Genomic DNA, 11,246 nt, shown 5'->3' with positions numbered 1-11,246 from the left:
AGTGCTTCATTCTCATGAAATGCTTAAGGAAAAGGTTTAGCTTGCTCTAGTTTTGTCCAGAATTAATTTACCCATTTCTCTTTTGTCAGCGTGTTTGTAGAAGAGCTGTTTGGAGGGGTGGAAGGGCTCAGAGTTCTAGTGGAAATCAAAAGCTCATTGAAAAGGGTGCAGAACCAGAATGTGCTTCCCTAAGGCTTTCTTAATATACAACCAGACTATAGACATTTCAGGTTGTATTATGTTGAGTGTCAGTGGTTCTGGTTCTCAGATCTTTTCAGGAAATGCAGCAGCTTTCTGCTTTTTGTTGTCTTCTTGGAATACACTGAATCACGTTGAAACTGCTGTGTGTTGTATTGATATAACCGGTGGAGACAGTTTTGACAGTCCTGTGTTGAATGCTTTGTTGAACTCTTAAATTGAAAGGTTTCTGTAGTCTGCCTAGGCAGCGTAAGTATTCCCAAAACAATTATCTTCCTCTGGTTTCTGAAATTGTAACCATTTTAAAGGATTACTCATACTAACCTGTATTTTGATTCTCTGACATAGAGCACCATTTAGCAGCTGATGTGAAAGGTCCTGTTTCTAGCAGACTTCATTCTGCTCATAAGTCAAGGAGCATAGAAGTGTTTGCAGCTGAAGAATAAATAAAGCTATTTTAAACAGAGCATTTTTGAATGGAGGATTGTGTCTCTTAACAACAAAACCTAAAACATTTTCAAGATCCTTTGAAGAGGAACAAGTAAACCCTAAGGGTAATTATTAGTGACAGGAATAATGTTTTCTGTCTGGGTTTATGTATAAGTTTGCATTGAAGAAGCGAGAATATGAGTCCACAGAATGAGTGTGCAACTTGTCAGCAAATTTTACTGACATTCAGTGTTCCTTTCTGAGTGTGCAGTGATTTCACTGCATCAGTTCTGGTACTCAGCTGCCTTTATTGCTAGTTGACATAATCTTTGGCTGGATTAGTGATTGTCCTGACCAAACCAGAGGGCAGTTTTATACTGCATTAAGAGGTTGAACATTTGAGGCTGACTGAGGTGGATAAAAAAGCATGGACAGGAGAAGAGGAAATGGAGCAGGATCCACTTATATCCATAATTTATGTTTTGATATAGCTGAGCTGCATTCAACGTATATTGTCTGCATAGCTAATCAACATTTAAGTCATTTCAAAAGAAATCTTAAATCTCTGCTTACTTTTCATAGTTACATTTTCATTCAGTTTTTTACCTACAAAGTAAAAAACTTTTGACTGGGCCAATTTCCCTGGCATAGTGGGTAGCATTACAACCCAGTCACCATTATTTGGGAATATTTGTGCTGTTTGTCCACAGAAGCATGCACTACAAGTCATTCACAATAATATATAGTTTTGTGTTCTTTGTTTGAGATAAAAAACAGCTCCTCTGTTCTGTGTTAAGTTGCTACACCTCTAATTTAAAGGAACGGTGAATTAGAGTATAATTAAATATTGGCAATGTTGGCGACTTGTAGTCTAAATGCTTTCAGGAATTAGGGACTTAATCAATAATGTGAGATTTGCATTTTCACCTTCAAAGCTTGCTGCAATTTCATTCTTGTTACTTCCACAGTTGATGTTGACTTCTAATCCAAAGCAGACAATGCACTGTTGACAGACTGAAGACTTAAGTGATTCGGCATTTAAATAAATAAAGAACCTGTGGGAGTGGCTTAAAACCTGAGGGTAAAGAAAGGAATCTGACTTCAGCATCAGTGTTTCTGAACTACTACAGAAGTCATTTTTTTTCTTTTACCACTGAATGGTTGTTCGTGATGAACAGCAACTTTTAGGTAAAATAATACTAAAAGACTCTAACAGAACCTGAATATCCTGACATTATGCTGTACATTAAAAGTAAATGAAGTTGAAATGTAGACTGTTCTGGTTGGTCACTGGCTAATTTTATTTTCTCTTTGCTTTGGTAAAATTGCTTTTTTGATCTTTCACTTCCCTATCAAGGTAATTGAGTTCCATAAAGTCTCTTTCAGGCCTCACTGAACTTGTCATATATTAATATGATGATGTCTTCAGTTCTATGTTAAAAGTAATCAGATGATATTTTATAAAGGCAAACTCTAATGAATAAATACATTATATCATTTAGGATCTATCAAAATGTCAGAGTATTTTCATAAGGTATTTGTTGAGATTGTTTTTGTCACCAAACATGTAAATCTTTAACTTCAATCAGGGTACATTTTCTGTCTCAAAATAGATTAGTTAGGAGGAAGTACAGAAAATGCAGTGGTCCTAAAGTAGAGTGCATCTCAGGAAGGTAAAGACTTGTAGGTATTCTTTACAGAAGCTTATTTTCTAGAAAGAGACTTTCCATTTGGGGTAAGAGATCTCCTTTTATGTAAGGTAGCTTTAGCTTTCTTATTTGTAATTGCTGTGAGATTTACATCATGGGGTATTCCCTGCTTATTTAGAAGTTGGCAGAAATATGCATTGGTCCAGACAAGTCCTTGGCAATTCATTAGTTGCACCTGAGCTAGTGAAAAGAGCCTAATTGCCTTCAGCAGATTTACCATTCATAGCTGTGTCCAAGTTTCAGTATTGAAAACTATAAATTAGGCTATTCTGTCATGCGAAACTGTTTTATATGCGAAGATAAATTTTTTGTATGAGTTAATCTTTGAGGTAGCAATACTGTAGTGCATATCTCACCTTCTTTCCCCCTCAGCCTCTTAAAAGTATATATTAAGACAATCGAGAAAAACTCAAAACATATGTGTAGTTTAATTTTTCATCTCATTTATGAAATCCCAAAACACTTTAATCACAACCCAAGTGCCACAGGTTGCTGAAGATAAGGCAGCATTGTTGCATTATTAACTTGTCAAAATGTACCTGGTCCTAGAAGTTATTTCATTAAGAAGTATGATGAACTTATCAAAGGGTGCTGAAGGAGAAGAGGAATTGTTTTCCAAAAGGTAAGCAAGTGTTGTTCTGTGGTGAATGCCTCTGACAGATAGTTGTGCCACAGTTTGAAACATACATATTTAAGTACCTGAGAGCTTCTTGCATTGTTATGCTTTCAAATAAACAAGTTTTTAGCAGAGCGAGTTTAAAGCTAGATTTTTAGAATAGGTTTTAAATGCATAGGTATCTTGGCCTGTATATAGCATGGTTATGTATTTACACTTTGCATCGTGCACTGTCAAAATTTAATTGAGTTTCAAGATGAAATTTGTCAATGCATTCAGTGAAGCTGTGTTAAGTTTGTTTCCTTCAAGCTCCTAGAATTCAAACCTGGTGCAAAAACACAGTAGGTAATAACTGTGCATTTGCTTTAGACAGTGAAAAAATAATTTGCTGATACATCTATTATCAGAAATGTAAATGCTGATGTACTAGAAAGAAAATCTCCAACTGCTTGCCTAGTTTTGCGCTCAAGCTACATATAGAAAAATAATCAAATTGTTGTCTAATGGAAAATGATTATCTGCAGCTTAATCCTAAGAACAAGGAACAAGTTATGAGCCTTTTTTCAGTTTTGTAAATAATGACTGTGAGATGGGAGAAAAAATTTCACACTGACGTCTGTAACTGTGAGGTTCAAAAGGTGTGATGTTGCCTAGAAATGTGCAGCAAGGCTCAGGGGAATGAAGCTCCCAGTGAGGACTAACTGATTACTGAAAGTAAGAATACTCCTCATATTAAGGTGCTGCAGGGACAGGGAAATAGATAGTAACAGTGTGGAATAAAATAACAAAACTTGTAAAATTCACATTCAAATAGTACATCATGCCAGTCTTAAAAGAATGTTTATAAGCCTGAACCGGCATTGGAATATTATGCACTATGTTGGAAAGAAACAGCAAAGTGTTTCCTTATCATTGGAAGTTCTTTCTTTTAAAAGAAGTACCCCAGTGCAGATCCTTGGTGTGAGGCTGTGCTCCAACACTTGATTCATGTCCCATGTAATTCCTCAGAACCAGGAGCTCTTCTGCAAGGGCTTCCTTAGCCTCCACCAAAGAGGCGTGAGTAGCCCCATTGGTCTTCAGAAAGCATTGGATGTTGAGCACAGTGAGCCAAAGATTTCAGGAGCCTGAGCTTTGACACGTAGGCCATGTGCTGCTCTGTGTGGTTTTAATGCCTGATTTAAATTTCTGATTTCAGTTCTAATGACTGAAGACATAGGGAAATGGACTCTAAAAAAAAGCAAAACCACTTTAAGTAATCATTTTGTTGCTGTGGTGATGTATCATAAAGAGAGGAAGAACATAGGAGCTATGGAGATGTGCAGGCACAAAAGCCTGTGGGGTGTTTCTGCTGTTCAGGCCTGTACAAGCTTGGCTGACGTGAGGACAAGGCCACTCTGCTCTGGGGACAGTGAGCTCATGATCACAGATGCTGGCTTGTCTTTGGGCAGTAAACTTGCCCTGTCATGCTTAAATTAGAGTGTAGACATGCCGTAAAGCACTAAGCTCAGTTTCTGGTCATTTTCTTTTAACTTGGAGTGCAGTTTTAGGCAAGTTACTTAGGCTGTAGTTTCATTATACACCAACTTGAATGACAATGCTGGCCTCAGGAGTTACTGTCTTCCTGCCTTTGTATGCTCTCTTTCAAATTAGGGCTGTATAAGCTGCTGAAAATGTAATGCTGTGCACAGGTAAATGAACTGATCTGGGTGAGTATATCTCCTTGGACACAACAGCATGGCAGAGTATGAGACAGCATCATGGATTTGGAAGTAGCTAAAATAGTGGGAAACTCCTTAGGCATTTTTCATGATAATCTGGATTTGTTGACATAGGTATTAATTTCATCCCTTGATTACTTCATCAGAAAAACAAAAGGGGGGGGGCGGGGGGGGAGGTGATTGTTATTTGGCTGAGTCTCTACAGAAAGGACTCTGCAGGTTGGTATTTCACAATCCCTCTCAACACTGCAGCAGTATGTCTGTGCTTGCCAGGAGATGGTTAAAATGGAAGAGTGAAAATATGAGCCTTGCCATATTCAGCAGAATGCATCTTGCACAGAGTAGAACAACACTGAATGGGAAGGACACACTTCACAGGGTGTAACCATGGGCAGTCACTGTCATAGTGACAGGATGACTCACTGAGTTTTACATTTGTAGACAAGTTCTGCTTTACAGTTTTGCAAGTACATTTAAGCCCATGGACTGCTGGATGTCTGAGACTAGATACAGCATTCTTTCCTATTTGTGCATGGCTACCTATGCAGATAACTAAGAGAAATAGGAGTTGAAATATAAAAAGAATACAGTTTTCAGACTTGTATGTTTACAAGAGAAAATGGTCTCATGTAGAGAGAGAACAGTTTTGGTGAAACTTCCCGTGTGGAAATCTAAGACCTTTGTGAGGTGGACAGGTTTAAGAACTGGTGCATGAAAGGGTGGAATAAAGATCTGAACTATCTACAATGCTTTTTTCCAGGTTACATGAGAACATTGTGGTTGTTGTAACCCTTGAGAAGCATCAGATACTAAAGACATGTTCCTAGTAACTTCAAAGAAATCAAAAGACACCATTATCCATCAGTGGCCAGAGATATGCAGTGATGACCTAAGTGACAGCCTCTACCAGTCCTTTTGGGTAAAAACACTTTAACTATTCACTTGCCTATTGTTTTTATTAATTTATTCTCTTTGATTTCCCTTCTTCTACTTTTCATAGAATTACAGAATCATAGAATGGTTTGGGTTGGGAGGGACCTTTAAGATCACCTATTTCCAACCCCCTGCTATAGGCAGGGACACCTTCCACTGCACCAGGTTGCTCAGAGCCCCATCCAGCCTGGTCTCAAATACACCCAGGGAGGGGAATTCACAACCTCACTGGGCAACCTGTTCCAGTGTCTCACCACTCTCACAATAAAGAATTGCTCACTAGTCTAAATCTACTGTCTTCCAGTTTAAAGCCAGTTTCTGTTGCTGCCATTATAAAAAGTCCCTCCCCAGCTTTCCTGTAGGCCCCCTTCAGGTACTGGAAGGCCACTATAAGGGATCCTCAGAGACTTCTCCAGGCTTAAGAGCTCCAGCTTTCTCATCTTGTCTGTGTAGGGAAGGTGCTCCAGCCCTCTAATCATCCTCATTGCCCTCCTCTGGACCTGCTCCAACAACTCTTTGTCAGTTTTTCTTTCTTTTATATTGAATCCTCTAACAATTTTGTCATTTTCTAGTATTTTGATTTTCTTTTATTTCCTTCTCTTGACACCACCAGTCAAAAATGCACAGAAAATATGAGATGATGAAGAAACAATCTGTAGTTAAATATCTTCATTTGGACTACTATGCGGCCTTTCAGGATGCGTCACTTTATAATGATGTTGCTCTATCAGTGACCAATTGTACTCAGTATTCTGGTACCTTACATAGGTTCGTACATTAGTTTGGACTGGTGAAGATGGAATTAATAAGATACTTTATTAAAATAAGGGTAAAGTGATTATGCAAATGGATTTGGGTTTTAATGTATTTGTATGCAATACATAAAAATTTTTTCTTTAAGCCTTGCCTTTGGGGAGTTGACAAATTTTAGTGCTATATTTAGAAAGCTAATAATTTAAAATATTATTTTGAATTTTTCCTACGTTTGAGAAAGACTTTACGACTCTCAGTGCAGACCATACAGGTAAGCAGCTGCTTATTCTGTTTTGACCTCAGATGATAAACATGCTGTTGCAAATTCCTTCCTTACTTCTAACCAAATATTAATATATATCATTATAATATAATGGATGCAAACTGATGTGCTACTCCTGTTGTTCACATAGTTAATCTTTGGATCATCAATTGATGTCCAGTAAGTTAATTATAAATACATAAATTGTATAAATACATAGATTGATGCAAGGAATGTATTTTTCAGACTGAAAAAACTGATTTCTTTCAGAGAGCTTTTATTTTCTCCTTATCTTCTGCTCTTATGGGAAAGTAGACACAAATGCAATCTCAAAGTGAGATGTCTATGGCAAACTTAGTGATTACTATCAAAGTTAATATGCTTGTTCTCGTGGCAAAACTATTTTAAAATGAAAAGGAAATAATATTCCTACCTATTCCAGAATGCCACAATTGGCACTCCAATCTGAGCTATATTCATTGAAACGTGTTTCTCCTTCCCATATTGTGCAGAAGTAAACATCAGTACAGAAACAATCTAATGGGCCTGTACAACTGATAGCTGCGTAGGCAGTTCTCATAATGGAAATCTTTTCTTGCTTGTTTTACACATGGCCAATGCTTCTGTAATAATTATGAGAATAACTCCCAATTAATTCATGTTTTATACTTGGGCAGAAGTTTATGGATTCTTCAAAGCTTTCTACCATTGTAGTTTGCTACCTTTTGCCTTGAGTTTGCTATCTCTTATCTAGTTTCTAAATTTCTGTTTGCCTACAAAAATGGAAAGCAAAAATAATGATTCTGCAAACTCTCCCTTTTAGAATTCAAGTCCTAAACATCGCAAATTAGAAGTTAGTTTGGCTGTGATTATTAAAATTTAATCATTAGGACTGCTGGTTCACATAATTTCCAATTAGATAAGTGCATATGTCTGCTGCAATGATCTGAAATGGTTGATTTAATGTAAACAAAACAATAAGTGAAGTTTACTTGTGCCACAACTCAATTGTCTTAGAAAAAAAATTGTATTAATCTGTTCCTTAACACTAAGACTGATGTCTGATTACCTGTAATTCATTTAAATATTTGAAACATGGTCTCCAGAGATGAAAGACTAAGGCAACACTTAAATTTAACCGATGTTGGTCCATAGATTGCTGAACAAAAATACCCTTAATATATATATAAGACAATACTCTTATATCTCTTTGTGTTCGGATCCCAATGATTGCTGCATTGTTCAGCTTTGTTTCAGAGTAACTTGTTGTGTAATGGTAAATAATAATTAATAATGATTTATAAATTTATAGGCTCTGTGTATGTATCACTATGTGACTATCACCATGTGATTTTAGACGCAATCTAAAACTGAGAAATAAATTGATCACCAATTAAATAAAATTCCTTACACCACAGATCACACAAATAGTATTATAAAGTAATAATGATAATTTTTATTGCTTCTTTAATATTTATATCTTTTTTTGTTTCACTTATTAATTCATTAGAGCAATATTTGAAAATCATTTAATTATCCATTCTTTCAGTTGTCTGAGATCAGGAAAGTAGTCACACTGGTGAATATAAAGGGTAAAATATTGTAACTATCCATTTCCTGTGTATTTCAAGTTTTTATCAGCATGTGACACAATTACTAAAGAGGTTAATAGGGAATATGTAGATTTTATTCCCTGACAAATAGATTGAAAATACCATGGGTGGTCTGGTCCACAGAAAATTAAAAGAACGTCTCAGAATTTAACATTATGCATTTTTAAATAACAACTAAGACCATTCCTTATGAAAACAGACTATTGAATTTAATTAGGATTTCAAGTCTTAACCTTCTAGCAGTGCTTCTCTGTTAATATGGTAATATTAGTAAATGCCAAGTCCTGAATGTAACTCAGTATGTTAATGTGAGTTCTTAATAATTAAAAGCCTAATCCAATCCTTCTGGAGCAAGTCCACTGGAAGTCTCTGAAATATAATTACACGTTTAGAAATAATTTGATGGGGAAAAAAACAGTGTTTTTCAAAAGAATTTTCAAAAAAATATTTTCAAGTCTCTGCCTTTAATGCTCTCTCTTTGCAAATTCTTCTAACACATTCGCCTCTTGAGCCCCACTACTCAGTGGGGTAGAAAGTGTTTTGTGACTCAGCATTCACTGGGGATTAGTAAAACTGAGAAGTGGGTTTCAGCGTTTTATATTTGAAAATAATTAGACTATGCAGTGTAAAATTTGAATACATACATTTGACAGGAAACAACCCTACTAATCAAAAGAGAGATTATGTTAGAAAAAAAATTCTTTGCAGTAGGGATGATCAAACACTGCAATGAGCTTCATAGAGAGATGCTGTCGCCCCATGCCTGTTAGTGTTCAGGCATTTGGATAATGCCCTCAATAATACGCTTTAACTTTTGGCTAGCCCTGAAGTGGTCAGATAGTGGGACTAGATAGTCTTTGAATGTCCCTTTCAATGGAGCAATTGTATTCTTACTATAATGAATCATGAATTTGGTTCAGCTCTATTGTAGTTTGAGGCACAGTGTGTTGAACTGACAGAGGTTTAATCCAATGTAATATTACTTGTAGAGCCAAGTTATCTGCTGCAGTTCATACAGTTCATTTATATGATTTTTATTAACAAATTTGCTAATACATGCTGATTAACATATTGAACTGTTGCCTGAGTAACCCAGAATAACATGTTACCGTGGACAGGCAATGATTGTAATACTAACCTAAATGGTAATCTTGCTTTAAAATTATTCTGCTGTGGAATTCCAAGTGCTGCATGTCGAGAAGATTCCATTTCCAGACAAAAAAAATAAAAATAAAAGAGAAAAAGAAAAAGAAATCACAAACCAGTCATAATTTTTTCCAGAGTGCATTTCTTTTCCTATTGTTGCTCTTCCACGAACACATTATTTTTCTCCATAGTGGAATACTTTTCAACTCTCTGTTTAGAATGGAGGCAGTAAAACAAAGTGGACTACATTTAAATAGCTATTAGTTTCAGTATTTTTCTACTCAGCTGCAGTTTGTGAACAGAAAGTATTTGGATAATGACCAGTGTATGATTTACCTACAGCACCTAGTGGAAAGATAATGTAAGTATTTGAAATAGTGAAAGCTTTTATTTTATTTTTTTTCTTCTAATACTTACTTTGGTGTTGGTTTCATGAACATTTTCTGTGTTATGATCATTCTCAGCTTCCTCTGTCCAAATGTATAATAATCATGGTGGACAAAGAAGTTACCGCAAGGTTCAACAAGGCCCTATATGCCTTACTTCGCTACATTTTTTTTTCTCTTCTGATTATAATAAGGACTTATTATTGTATCACAGCTTTTTTAAAAAAGGGAATTTTTGTTCTTGTTGTTTAGATTCACATTTAAGTTCAGTGCAGTATTAAATAAAAAATAATAATAATAAAAAAGAGGTAAAATTAGGTTATAGCTTACAATCTAATTAGCACTATATGTTGATAATCATTACTTGACTGCTTAGTCTCTTTATATTTCTCTTTTCTAAAGTGTGGGAAGTAAAAGTCAGTTTAATAATGTCTAGTAAGGAAGAACGCTATTTTTATCTTCAGTGCATTCATTTTTAGTTTTAATGCTCCAAGAATTTCTGAGTGTATCTATAAAAATGAATTTGAAAGAGTGTCAGCTGAGCATTTCATGAAGTGAAGTTCTTAACATGCCAGAAATATCCAAACTTTTGTATGATTTGTAATTTGCTGGTGAGTTGTCACAACTGATATTTTTCAAAGGATAATATAATAGCAAAATGCAGATTTAAATGCAGATTTTTCATAGTATAATCAAAGAAAGATTAATTTATATCAATAAACACCGAGGCACATTATCTAACATTTGACAGTACAAGAATCCAAACCAAGTAACTGATATGTAACTTCATTATGGTTTTGCTGAAGTTTTAATTAGGGATTGAAAATGTATAGGAAAATTACATGAAGAATGTCTTGTAGTAAGGTATATAGGCAGTATTTCAAGATGTATTCAATATACCTTATTAAAAGATTTAATAAACCTGTTTTTCAGTGTGGAAAATCTATTGCAGCTTTGTTACATAGACAAAAGAGTGAAAAGGGCACTGGGAGATGGATGTTCATTGAGTACTGGAAAAGACTGGTAAAGTGTATATTTGTGCTAGTATAGCACATAGAATATACAATGTGTTTGTCCATATAAATAAATTATATTATTTTAAATATTGTCATAATGAAAAAACAGTTCTCAAATCCAGATCGGCCCCAGTGTTTTCTGAGATTGGAAGCCCTTTGATGTCTTGATAAAGGCAAATGGAATTTTGGTATAAATGTAGGACCTGTTCTACAGGAATGCTCTGTTGACCACGGCAAATGACAAATATTAGATAGCAAAGACTTAGCACCTCTCTCAGATGTGGCTGGACCTCTTCTTTCTGTGCATGTGGCTTTTATGAAGTGTTTACTGTTGCACACAGCTGAAATAGAATATCTTTGTAATTACAGTTTTGTATGCTAGACATCAAGCAGTTAAAAAAATATATAACTGGTTATTGTTATGGGATTAAACCATGAGCTGTGTTATTAGCTTGCTTGTAGAACTT

The sequence above is a fragment of the Coturnix japonica genome, chromosome 2 (assembly GCF_054131305.1).
Source record: "Coturnix japonica strain WE chromosome 2, WE-NBRP24, whole genome shotgun sequence".
Taxonomy (NCBI): domain Eukaryota; kingdom Metazoa; phylum Chordata; class Aves; order Galliformes; family Phasianidae; genus Coturnix; species Coturnix japonica.
This window is presented reverse-complemented; position numbering follows the sequence as displayed.